Source organism: Mustela putorius, unplaced genomic scaffold (assembly GCF_011764305.1).
Source record: "Mustela putorius furo isolate JIRA1106 unplaced genomic scaffold, ASM1176430v1.1 tig00000129_pilon_pilon_pilon, whole genome shotgun sequence".
Taxonomy (NCBI): Eukaryota; Metazoa; Chordata; class Mammalia; order Carnivora; family Mustelidae; genus Mustela; species Mustela putorius.
Genome location: NW_025421290.1, coordinates 9646255 through 9659635, shown reverse-complemented (window position 1 = coordinate 9659635; position 13381 = coordinate 9646255).

The window sequence follows — 13381 nt, the reverse complement described above, 5'->3', positions numbered from 1 at the left end:
GAAATGGTTAAGAAACCTCCAAGATGGATTTTTTTTTTTAAATTCAGATATCTACTCACACAGATTAACTTGTGGTAGATTAAAGGCTTAATTGTAAGACCTCAAAACATAAAACTCCTAGAAGAAAACAAGGGGAAAGTTCCTTGACATTGGTCTTGGCAATGATTTTTCAGATATGACTCCAAAGTACAAGCAACAAAGGCAAAAACAAACAAGAGGGACATCAAACTTAAAAGCTGCATAGCAAAAGAAATAATCAACAAATGAAAAGAACAGCCAAAAAATGGGAGAAACTATTTGTGAACTATGTATTTGATAAGAGATTGATCTCCAAAACATATAAGGAACTCATAGAAGTCAATAACAGAAAAAACCCAAATAGTCCTATTTAAAGAATGGGCAAAGGCTCTGAACAGACATGTTCCCAAAGGCATAGGATCAACAGGTACATGAAAAGGAATTCAGTATCAGTAATCATCAGAAAAATGCAAATTCAAACCACAATGAGATATCACTTCACACCTGTTAGAATGCCTATCATCAAAAAGACAAGAGATAAGTGTTGGCAAGGATGTGAGCAAGGGAACCCTTTGTGTACTGCTGGTGAGAATGTAAATGGTACAGCCATTATGGAAAAGGATATGGAGGTTCCTCAAGAAATTAAAAATAGAACTACCATATGACTTAGCAATCCTACTTCTTGGTGTATATCCAAAGGAATATACACCACGTTGTTGCAAATGGCAGGATTTCCTTCTTTCTCACAATCTGGATATTCGTGGGGGGGGGGGCATTTTTTAATCCATTCATCCATCAACAGACACTTAGGTTGTTTCCATGTCTTGGCTATTGTGAACAATGCTACAACAAACATGGGGATGCAGGTATCTCAAGATAGTGATTTCATTTCCTTTGGATATACACCAAGTCTTGAATGTTCTCACCACATATAAAAGATATGGTAATGTGTGAGTTGATGAATGTGTTAACTAATTTTACTATGGTAATCATTTCATAACATATGTATATCAAAAAATAATGTTAGGGATAATAAGATCTAATATTCATTGAACACTTATGGGCCTTGTACTATGTTAGTACATATATGCCTGTACATGGACAAGCCCCCATATACATACATCCATTTTATTTAGTTATTTATATTTTTTTCCAAGTTTTTTTAAATCACCTAATGTTCATCACAACAAATGCACTTCTTAATCCCCACCCTTTATTTCACTCTTTCCCCCACCAGCCTCCTCTCTGGTAATCAGTTTGTTCTCTGTAGTTAGAATGTGTTTCTTGGTTTGTCTCTTTTTTTCCCCTTTTTCATTTGTTTTGTTTCTTAAATTCCATGTATGAGTGAAAATCATATAGTATTTGTCGTATGGTGTTTGGCTTACTTATTTCACTTAGCATTATACTGTCTAGCTCCATCCATGTCATTGGAAATGACAAGATTTCATGCTTTTTATGACTGACAAATATTCCACTGTGTGTATATATACCACATCTTCTTTATCCATTCATCAATCAGTGGACACTTGGGCTGCTTCTGTATCTTGGCTATTATAAATAATGCTGTTATAAACATTGGGGCGCATGTATCTCTTTGAATTAATGTTTTTGTATTCTTTGGGAAAATACCCAGTAGTGTGATTGCTGGATCATAGGGTAGGTCTTAACTTTTTGAGGAACACGCTAGGCCTCCTAGCGTGGCCACTCCATTTGCATTCCCACCAAAAGAGCAAGAGAGTTCCTTTTTCTCTATATCCTTTCCAACACCCTTGTTTTTTGTGTTTTTGATTAACTTGCGGTAGATTAAAGGCTTTGTTTTTTGTGTTTTTGATTTTAGCCATTCTGACAGGTGTGAGATGCTGTCACACTGTAATTTTGATTTGTGTTTGCCTGATGATCTTTTCATTTGTCTATTAGCCATCCATATGTCCTCTTTGAAAAAAATGTCTATTTATGTCTTCTGCCCATTTTTAATTGGAATATTTGTTTTGGGGGGCATTAAGTTTTATAAGTTCTTTATGTATGTTGCATACTAACCCTTTATCAGATACATCATTTGCAAATATCTTGCCCCATTCTGTAGGTTGCCTTTTAGTTTTGTTGATTGTTTCTTTGGCTGTGCGGTTTTTATTTTGATGTAGTCCCAGTAGATTTTTTTTTTTAAAGATTTTATTTATTTATTTGACAGACAAAGATCACAAGTAGGCAGAGAGGCAGGCAGAGGGAGATAGAGGGAAGCAGGCTCCCTGCTGAGCAGAGAGCCCAATACGGGACTCGATCCCAGGACCCCGAGATCATGACCCGAGCCGAAGGCAGTGGCTTAATCCACTGAGCCACCCAGGCGCCCCCCAGTAGTTTATTTTTGCTTTTGTTTCCATTTCCTCAGAAGACATATCTAGAAAGAAGTTGCTATGGCAGATTCAAATAAGTTATTGCCTAGATTCTCTTCTAGGATTTTTATGGTTTCAGGTGTCATATTTAGGTCTTTAATCCATTTTGAGTTCATTTTGGTATATGGTATAAGAAAGTGATCCAGCTTCATTATTTTGCGTGTTGCTGTCCAGTTTTCCCAACATCATTTGTTGAAGATATATTCTTTTTCCCGTTGGATATTCTTTCCTGCTTTGTCAAAGATTAATTGACTATATAATTGTGAGTTCTTTTCTGGGTTTTCTGGGTTTTCAGAGTACAGGTCTTTCAGCTCTTTGATTAGTTTTTTTTCTTAGATATCTTATTTTTGATGCAATTGTAAATAGGATTGTTTTCTCAATTTCTCTTTTTTGTTGCTTCATTATTGGTGTAGATTCATTATTGGTGTAGATTTTGTATCCTGTGACTTTACTGAATTTGTTTATCAGCTCTAGCAGTTTTTTGGTGGAGTCTTTCAGGTTTTCTATATATGGTATCATGTTCTGCAAATAGTGAAAGTTTTACTTCTTCCTTACTGATTTGGATGCCTTTTATTTCTTTTTCTTGTCTGATTGTGGTGGCTAGGACTTCCAGTACTATGTTGAATAAAAGTGATAAGAGCAGACATCCTTGTCTTATTCCTGAACTTAGGGGAAAGGCTCTCAGTTTTTTCCCATTGAGGATAATGTTAGCTGTGAGTTTTTCATACATAGCCTTTATTATGTTGAGGTATGTTCCCCCTAAACCTACATTGTTGAGGGTTTTTACCATGAATGGATGTTGTACTTTGTAAAATGCTTTCTTCACATCTATTGAAATGATCAGATGGCTCTTGTCCTTTCTTTTATTGATGTGACCTATTACATTGACAGATTCACGAATATTGAACCTCCCTTGCAACCCAGAAATAAATCCCACCTAATTGCAGTGAATGAGTTTTTTAATATATTGTTGAAATTGGTTTGCAGTATTTTGTTGAGGATTTTTGCATCTATATTCACCAGGGATATTGGCTTGTAGTACTCTTTTTTGTGGTGTTTTTATTTGGTTTTGGTATCAGGGTAATGCTGGCCTCATAGAATGAATATTGACGTTTTCCCTCCTTTTCTAAATTTTTTGCAATAGTTTGAAAAGAATAGGTATTAACTCCTTTATTCAAATAAGTAGGCTCTATATCCCACATGGAGTTTGAAGTCACAACTCTGAGATTAGGAAGTACATGCTCTCTCTCTCTCTCTTTTTTTTTTTTTTTTTTTTTTATTTGACAGAGATCACAAGTAAGCAGAGAGGCAGGCAGAGAGAGAGAGGTAGAAGCAGGCTCCCTGCACAGCAGAGAGCCTGACGCAGGGCTCAATCCCAGGACTCCGGGATCACGCACGACCCGAGCTGAAGGCAGAGGCTTTAACCCACTGAGCCACCCAGGCACCCCAAGTACATGCTCTCTTGATTGAACTAGCTAGGAGCCCCAGTTTGGTAGATGTTTGATAGAATTAACCTGTGAAACCATCTGGTCCTGGGCTTTTGTTTGTTGGGATTACTGATTACTAATTTGGGGATTACTGATTACTGATTCAATTTCTTTTTTGGCGATTTTTATCTCAATTTTAAAGATGAGAAAGCTGGGGACACCTGACTGGCTCAGTCATTAAGTGTCTGCCTTTGGCTCATGTCATGATCCCAGTGTCCTGGGATCAAGTTCCCTGCTCAATAGGAGGCCTGCTTCGCTGTCTCCAGCCCCTCCCCCCACCTTTGTTCCCTCTCTCACTGTCTCTCTCTGTCAAATAAATAAATAAAATCTTAAAAAAAAAAAAAAGATGAGAAAGCTGAGGCACAGAGTACTTTAGATATGACTTTAGATTAGTACTTTAGATATGACTAAGATCACAACATAGAACAAGTGGAAAGTACGTCAGGGTCTGAGAAATAAGTGTTTGGAAGTCGGATATTTGCCATTCAATAGACTGAAGGAAAGGAAGGAAGGGAGGGAAGGAGGGAGGAAAAGAGAGAGAGGAAGGGAGGGAGGGAGGAAAGGTTGGGGGGAAGAAGGAAGAGAGGAAGGGGGCGCCTGGGTGGCTCAGTGGGTTAAAGCCTCTGCCTTCGGCTCAGGCCATGATCCCAGGGTCCTGGGATGGAGCCCCGCATCAGGCTCTCTGCTCAGCGGGGAGCCTGCTTCCTCCTCTCTCTCTCTGCCTGCCTCTCCATCTACTTGTGATCTCTCTCTGTCAAATACATAATTAAAAAAAAAAAAAAGAAGAAGAAGAAGAAGGAAGAGAGGAAGGAAGGGGAAAGGAAACACAAAAGAGAAGGGTGGAGGGAGAGAGTTGTGGAAGAATAAAAACACTACCAAGAACAGGTCATCAAAGGTTGAGAGATCTTGAAGTTGGCAGGGGTCATTCAGAAATGGAAAGAGTAATTGACCACAAGGTGAAATTGTCTCGGAGACAACAAAGGAACAAAGTTGCTCTGTGGATTCGTGTTTTAATTCTAAGGAACAGTTTTCCTATCCCGGATCAGGTTCTGTGTCTGGCTAGTTGTGTATGTGAGGAAGGCTTTGTATATGCTTGATCTATGCCTTGAAACTTTTGAATTTTGGGGTAGAGGAGAAGGGATGTTGGAACCAATCTCAGTCCAGCCTCTTTTGCTGGGTTGGAGCCCCAGAGAGGAGAGAATGGGACTGTCTCTGTGAAAACTTTGAGAGAAGCTGCATCAAGGCCCAAATGCAGCTTCTCTCAAAGTTTTCACAGAGACAGTCCCATTCTCTCCTCTCTGGGGCTCCAACCCAGCAAAAGAGGCTGGACTGAGATTGTTTCCAACATCGTCTCCCCCCAAGTCCTTTATCCTTACTCCATTCTTTAGCACAAAATCCCTTCTCCTCTACCCCAAAATTCAAAAGTTCCAAGGCTATTCTTCCCCTTCTCCAGATACCCAGGGGCTCTTCACAGATTTCCAGAGCAGATTTCCCGGACAGACATTAAGGTTCTCACTAGGGAGAACCACTAGCCGTGTCCCTGGGAGTTCCCTCAAGAAGGTAACAGACGTTTCTCAAGGGCTGGAGCAGATAATGCAGCTGACGGGCTGCGACACCAGCTTTGTTAGCAGAACAGAGCACTGGAGAGGCTGCTCAGGTAAGGACTGCAGGAAGCTCATAAACAACCCCAGCGGGACAAAGGAGGCCTGGCTGGAACTGGCCAGCTGGTTGTTGTGATGGAATTTGATGATACAACCACACGTGTTCTGTTTTGGGCAACGACTTCACTCGGTAAACCAAAAGGGAAAATCGGAAATATGGTCTTGTGGTATAAACTCATGAATACGGGCGCCTGGGTGGCTCAGTGGGTTAAGCCACTGCCTTCGGCTCAGGTCATGATCTCAGGGTCCTGGGATCGAGTCCCGCATTGGGCTCTCTGCTCAGCAGGGAGCCTGCTTCCCTCTCTCTCTCTCTGCCTGCCTCTCCGTCTACTTGTGATTTCTCTCTGTCAAATAAATAAAATCTTAAAAAAAAAAAAAAACAAAACTCATGAATACAATGTGATTGAAGGGTGAAAATGAATGGAATGTTGAATTACATTTTATGAAAAAGAACAGAGATACAGATATATAAATATATTTAGATATATGGTATATGCATCAACCTATAAATAACTCTAAACTATAGAGTTTTATATTTTAGATATAATTATATATAAATATGTAATACTTATAAATAAATAAAATATTCGTTTTAGAATATAAATAAATTTTATATTTATTTATAACAATATAATCAATAATATATAATATAATATTTCATATTTATATATAAATATATAAATAATTTAAAATAAATATAAAGTATGTTTATATAAATAAATAAAATATATATTATATAAATTTATATAATATAAATAACATAATATATTTATTATATTTATCATATATTATTGATTGTATTGTTATAAATAAATATAAAATATATAAATTATATGTATATAATTTATATATATAAAAATAAGATATTCTTGAATGTTTTAAGTAAATGTTTTTAAAATGTAGGATTCGTGGTGGGTTGCTGTGTTCTTATGAACTTAGAAATCATATGAAGTGACCCAAGAAGCCGCATAATATGGACTATTTGGGATTCTATGATGGCCAAGATCAATGGATGCGTGACGTATATAAAGCTGTATTGCTACGAAGAAAACTGAAGGAAGCAAACATTTAAATTTGGAGTTTAACGTGGACTGTCCCTCCTAGAACTCTCTCCTTCACTTACCCCACTCTGGCCACAAGGGCCCCCTGGCTCTTCGTCCTTGATCTCAAGACTCACTCCAATTTTGCATCTTTGCACAGGTGATTCCTTTATGTCTGGAATTCTCTTCGCTCCTTATTTACTAACTAACCCTCTCACTTTCTTCAGGGCTTTGCGCAACAGTCACCTTATCCAAGAGTTTACTATTGTATCACCCTATTTAAAATTGCAAATCGAACTTTTCCCAGTTCTTCATGCTGTTGATTCCCCCCTTTACCCTACTCTAATTTTTCTTTTTTTATTGTATTGATCAATTTCCAGCATGCTATGCAATTTGCTTATTTCTTATGTCTACTGTTTACAGTTGCTTCTCTATGCCTGTCTCCCCCTTCCTGACTGCAGTGTTACTCACTGTTTGCTTTGTGATTCACTGATGGATGCAAGTGGCACATAGTAGGCCCCCAATATTGCTAAGTGAATAAATTCATACTGTGGGCTATAGAGAAAATTCTCTGGCTGCCTTATTTTATCACTTTCAATGCTGTTCCCTCTAGTTCATCATTTAATGTTCCTTTAAAATAATTTGAAAAAATTAAGAGTGAAAAATTCAACTAAAAAGTGACTATGTTTGTAACATACAAAAAGAAATTATATCTATTCCCCAGGGAACTGATTAAGGACTGACCACTTAGTTTGGATAAAGAGACCCATTCTCAAAACAACTTCATCATGAAGCAGTTATCAGTTTCCTTTGTGAAATGTATTTGAAGGGTTATTATAATACATTTTGCAAAGGAAACTCAAATTATGTATATTCTCCTTTTAACTTCATCTTATCTTTTTCTTAGAAGAAATAGAGTAGTATTATTGTCTCGTTTTTACTGTCAGGAAAAGTGATTTACTTATCTCCACTCTCCATGACTGAGAAGAGAATCCATGAAATCATGACTTCAGCAACTCATTTAGAAAGACACCAACCGAGGGCGCCTGGGTGGCTCAGTGGGTTAAAGCCTCTGCCTTCGGCTCAGGTCATGATCCCAGGGTCCTGGGATCGAGCCCCCGCATCAGGCATCTGTCCGGAGAGCCTGCTTCCTCCTCTCTCCCTTTCTACCTGCCTTTCTGCCTACTTGTGATCTCTGTCTGTCAAATAAAAAAAAAAAAAAAGAAAGAAAGAAAGACACCAACCAGAGAATCTTTGCAGGGACTGGCTTATGTAAACTAGGGAGAAAACCAGGTGTAATCTGACTCCTGAATGATTCCTGCACTCCCTAAAATAACCAACTAATTAATAACTTGTGTACAGATAAATTATTTCATCCAGTTTTTCACCACAGGAGGAAAATGTCCACATGAAGGGCTCACTTGGTGGGGTTGAGACAGTGTCTCCGTGTCCTCTAGGATGAATCTGAGATTGCTCCAGTGGCTGGCACTGATCTTCTGTCATTGTCTCCTCTAGGCTTGCTGTGTGCTGGGGATGAATCACTGTGTGGGTAGGAATTAATTATGAAAATACAATCTCTTCTCTAATGAGGGAAACTGGCAACGAATTTACTTGAATGGGTCATCCATAGTAAATGACTAACCTATGTGTATTTAAAAGGAGTTACCCACAGGAATGGTCCTTGTCTCTTAAGAAAATGAGTAAACGGGCACCTGGGTGGCTCAGTGGGTTAAAGCCTCTGCCTTCGGCTCAGGTCATGATCCCAGGGTCCTAGGATCAAGCCCCACATGGGGCTCTCTGCTCAGCAGGGAGCCTGCTTCCCCCTCTCTCTCTGCCTGCCTCTCTCCCTACTTGGGATCTCTGTCAAATAAATAAATAAAATCTTTTTAAAAAATGAGTAAGCACTTAAATCTTAAGACTTTGAGTCATGAGGCCACATGGACTGGCGGCAAGGAATCGCTTCCCTTAAGGGGTTAGCCGCTGGTAATAAGAAAAAGGGGTAGCCGAATGGGTTGTTATGGAGACGAGGGATGAGTCATCTGCTTGCCTTTCTTTCTGGTAATCTTGAGTCATTTTAGAGATTGATAAATTTCATGCCTTTGCTACTAAGCGGGCTTACCCCTAATCGTACGATCAGACATATTTTGACTTTACTTCCTTACTCACACGCTCCCATGCACCCCCTTCTGGTGCCAGTTTTATGCCCCTTAAAGCTAACAAAAGGATTTCGCTGTGATGAGGGTGTGTCCGGGAATTTGTAATTTCTACATATGTGGTAAAAAGGACTCGTTAGTATCCAACCTGAAGCCTACATGAACCCTTCTAAGATGAGTGTAAAAAGCAATCTAATAAAATCATTAAAAATATTATTGAGTAACTTCTACTTACAGATCACTGTGCAGTTTGAAATATGGGACAAGCCCAGTATTAATCCTCAGGCAATAGGCTGGCTGATTTCTACAGATGCAGAGATTTTGGGACCATGATACAAAAGCAAGCACCCTAGAAGAGGCATCTCTCCAGGACGGGGAGGCTCAAACAACAGATTCATCTTCTCACAGTTTTAGAGGCTGGAGGTCTGAGATCAGGTTGTCAGCAGGGTTGGTTTCTTCTGAACCCTGCTTCCAGATGGCTGTCTCCTTCCTGTGTCCTCACATGGTCTTTCCTCGGGGTCATGTCTTTGTCCAGATTGTCCAGATTTCCTCTTCTTATAAGGACACCACTCATATCGGATTAGGGCCCGCCTTAATGACCTCATTTTAATTTAGTTACTTCTTTAAAGCCCTTACCTCCAAATACAGTTGGTCTGAGGTACTGAGGTTTAGGACTTCAACATATGGCTTTGGGGGGGTGGACACAGTTTAGCCTACAATGGAGAGAGAAGGGTAAGGAGTGGAGAGGGGACAATTGTTACTTTAGCTAGTGTGGTCAGGTAACATTCTTCCAAGGAGGTTGTATTTAAGCTGAGACCTAAATAATGAGGCGAGGGCAGCCATGAAAAGATGTGAGGAAAGGGGACCCTTGGTTTTGGCTCACGTTGTGATCTTGGGGTCCTGAGAACGAGTCCCACGTTAAGTTCTGCACTCAGCACACAGTCTGCTTAAGACCTTCTCTACCCTGCTTTCTCTGTCAAATAAATACATAAATCTTTTCTTAAAAAAAAAGATGTGAGGAAAGAGGGGAGAGTAGGTTGAATGTCCCTGAGAGTGACAACAGAGACAAGCGCCAGAACAGACATGTATTGGGCGTCTCCTGCCCCAGAAGCCCTCTCTTTGCGTGCTTCCCTTACAGGGTGGCTCCCAGCAGCTATGTTAGTCCCTCATGACCCCTCACCTCAGAATCAGGAGTGAACTATTGAAACAAGCTGAGCACTGGGATTCTCTCACTGGGAGCTGGGATTCAGGCCCCTGAGACACCATCAGTCACTTGGTATGCATGGCTGTGAGACAAGACATGTGGCGAGTTCTGAAGTATTTAAACTCCTGGTTCCAGGCCTTTTCCAGGCCTTTCTGCATTTTGATTGTATGTGTCATCCTTGCTTCCAGGCTTGCTAGAACTGGTTTCTGTCCCTTGCCACCAAGTGACCCCCTGACATAGAACACAAGCCCTCAGGGGCCTGCCTAGAGTCTGCTTGACTGGGGAAGGCTGGGCCCTCCAGTTGTGTAGCTCTAGAATTACATGAGGAAAACTGGCTTTTCCATGATGTCACCTGAGCTACCACCGTTTGACTCCTGTTCCCAGAATCTCCCTTACGGAATATCACTCAGCCCACCCAGGGGCATGGAACACACCCTGCTGCCCGGAGATCTTTTCTGGGAACTTAAGCTCTGCAAGGCAGCCTGTCTATTGTCAGCTCAGGCTTGCTGGGATCCACAATTTTCTGGTCTTCATCCCTAACAAATCCCCAGGAGTGCTGGCCTCCCTTCTGTTGTATTCTGCTTCCTGCCTGTCCCTCGGCAGATTCTTTCCTCTTCTCTCCCCCCGACTCCACCCAAATCATACTATCACTCACACACACACACACACACACACACACACACACACACACAACAAATTACATTGCTCTCTTTATATAGATTGCCCCTGGCCTTTACTAAAACTGAAACAGTCGAAACACTCTGCCTGTGACCTCCCAGCTCGCCCATCTGCTAGGCTGGGGAAAGAAGATGTGAGGAGGCCCACGGGAAAGTACACCGTACTCTGCTGATAAGCATCGCCCCCCTGGAGCCACAGAGCTCTCAGTGCAAACGGAACTACAGGTTGTGGCAGGGCGGGGCAGAGCAGGACGGACAGGCTCTTGCAGTGATCCTTCCAGATCTGTACATTGGCACCAAGCTGTGTATATTTTCAATGCATCTACAAGTCAGCAGCCATAAATATCTCTGTGGAATGAAGGGGAGATCTGATTTGTGCAGAAAATAGGAAAATGTGAAGAGGACGTTTCCCCTCTCTCAAAACTTTTGAAGGGCATGCCATGTGCTCGGAGTGCACAGGGGCAGAGTCAAGGTCATGAGCCTTGAAGAGAAGCTAAGGGGCATGCGCTTAGAGCTGACTGTTTACTATCAACTGTCTATTGCCCACCAAAGCCCATTCTAATCCATGCCCAGAGCATGATGCAGCAAATGGTGGTAGGTGTTTTTCAGAAGAGGGATAATTCTTTCTCATCCAAGTTGTCAGTCAAAGCTCTCCAAATTCCTTATTATCATTAGCTGCGATGATAATGACGATCTTGGGACACTCAGAGCTACTTGCCCAGGGTCCCATCCAGAGTAAATGTCAAAGGTGTTACAATTAAATAAGAAGCTTCTGTTTGGTTGTTCTAGATCTAGCATCGAATTGGAGGTAGGGTAGGAATTAGGTCATGAAAAGTGAGGTTCGAGGTTATAGAGATGAGAATGGGCACTATAACATTGAAGTTAATGAACCCCTTCCTGGGGACAAAGAAAAGTCGGAGCTGAAGGATTGACTCTTGGTGACAGACTAGTGTAAGAGCAAGAAAAAGTAACCTCCCACTGGAACAGAATTCTGGGGGAAGAACTGTTACTTATTGTCTCCCTCACAGATAAACAACAGTTTCAACTATAGCCATTGTCACTACCCACTACTCATCCTGCCTCTGCTGCCAGATGGCTCATTAGGACATCATTCACTCAGGCACAACATGTCTACCGCAGAGCACACAAAGGCAAGACATGCTCTCTGCCCTCAGGGAACTCCCGACTGTTGGGTCAGACACCCACATGCATAAACAGCTCACTACAGTGCAGTGTGGTAACTGCTGGAGCAGAGGAATAGGACACATGCTATGGGAGGACGGAAGAAACAAGTCACCCTTCTTGGGAGGCAGAAATGTGGGGCAGGGCCATGGAAATAGCCTGACCAGAGCCACCGAGGGCTGAGTGTGCTGACGTGGTAGCAACACGGACTTGGGGTTTACCGCTGGCCAGGAGCTCCTCCCCAGGCATTTGCTATGCTCTAACTCATTGAATCCTCACGACAAATCTGTGAGCTAGGTATGATGATTTTCCTCATTTTATTGATAAGGAAACTGAGGCTCAGTGGGTCAGATAACTTGCTGAGGGTCACGCAGCTAGCGAGTGGCAGAGTTGGGGGTTTGAAACCAGGCAGCAAGGCCTCAAGTTGTGCTGTGAACCGTGATGCTCTTCTGTGCTTCCCGTGAGTGCCCACAGGACATGTAGTGGTGGGTGGGTGGGCTGTAGTCAGATTCTGAATGTCCTTTAGTGTCATATGCTTTGTCCTAGCATGAGGGAGCCTTTTTTTTTTTTTTTAAGATTTTATTTATTTGCCAGAGAGAGAGAGAGTGAGAGAGAGAGAGAGAGAGAGAGAGAGCACAGGCAGGCCGAGTGGCAGCAGAGGCAGAGGGAGAAGCAGGCTCCCCACCAAGCAAGGAGCCGGATGTGGGACTCGATCCCAGGACGCTGGGATCATGACCTGAGCCGAAGGCAGCCGCTTAACCAGCTGAGCCACCCAGGCATCCCATGAGGGAGCCTTTTTAAACAGATTTGACTAGTGGTACCTGGGTGGCTCAGTTAGTTAAGTGTCTGCCTTTGGCTCAGGTCATGGTCCCAGGGTCCCAGGATGGAGTCCTGCATTGGGCTCCCTACTCAGCAGGGAGTCCGCTTCTCCCTCTCCCTCTGCTCTGTGTGTGTGTGTGTGTGTCAAATAAATGAATAAAGTCTATAAAAATTTTTTTAAAGCGGGTTATGGACATTGGGGAGGGTATGTGCTATGGTGAGTGCTGTGAAGTGTGTAAACCTGGCGATTCACAGACCTATACCCCGGGCTAATAATACATTATTAAAAAAGGATGCAGACATGATTGGGTAGATCATGTGCTTTAGGATAATAAAGCACAGGCTGGATGAATGATGAATTGGAGAAAAGAGAGGCAGGAAGGAGACACAGGGGCATAAAAGCCTATCGTGATACTCCAAGAGAGCAGCGGCCATGGGAGCGCGGAGGTTCTCTCCATCTGTTCACCAAAGAAGCTTTAGAGCTGATCAGCTGGTTGGAAAATACTGGCATGCGTACCAATCCAAAGCAAAACTGGTAACTGAGCACAGTACTTTTTCTTGGTGAGGTCAGATGCTGCCTCAGAATCCTTCTCAACAGGATCCTTCTCTCCACATAGTAACTGCAACCACTAATTGACCAGAGTCAGAGTCATAGATGAAAGCTATTTGCCGTCCCTTGTTGGGACAGACATTTCAGGCATGAACTCTAATAGGACTCAACAGTGGATGGAATGCCTGAGTGAGGGAAAG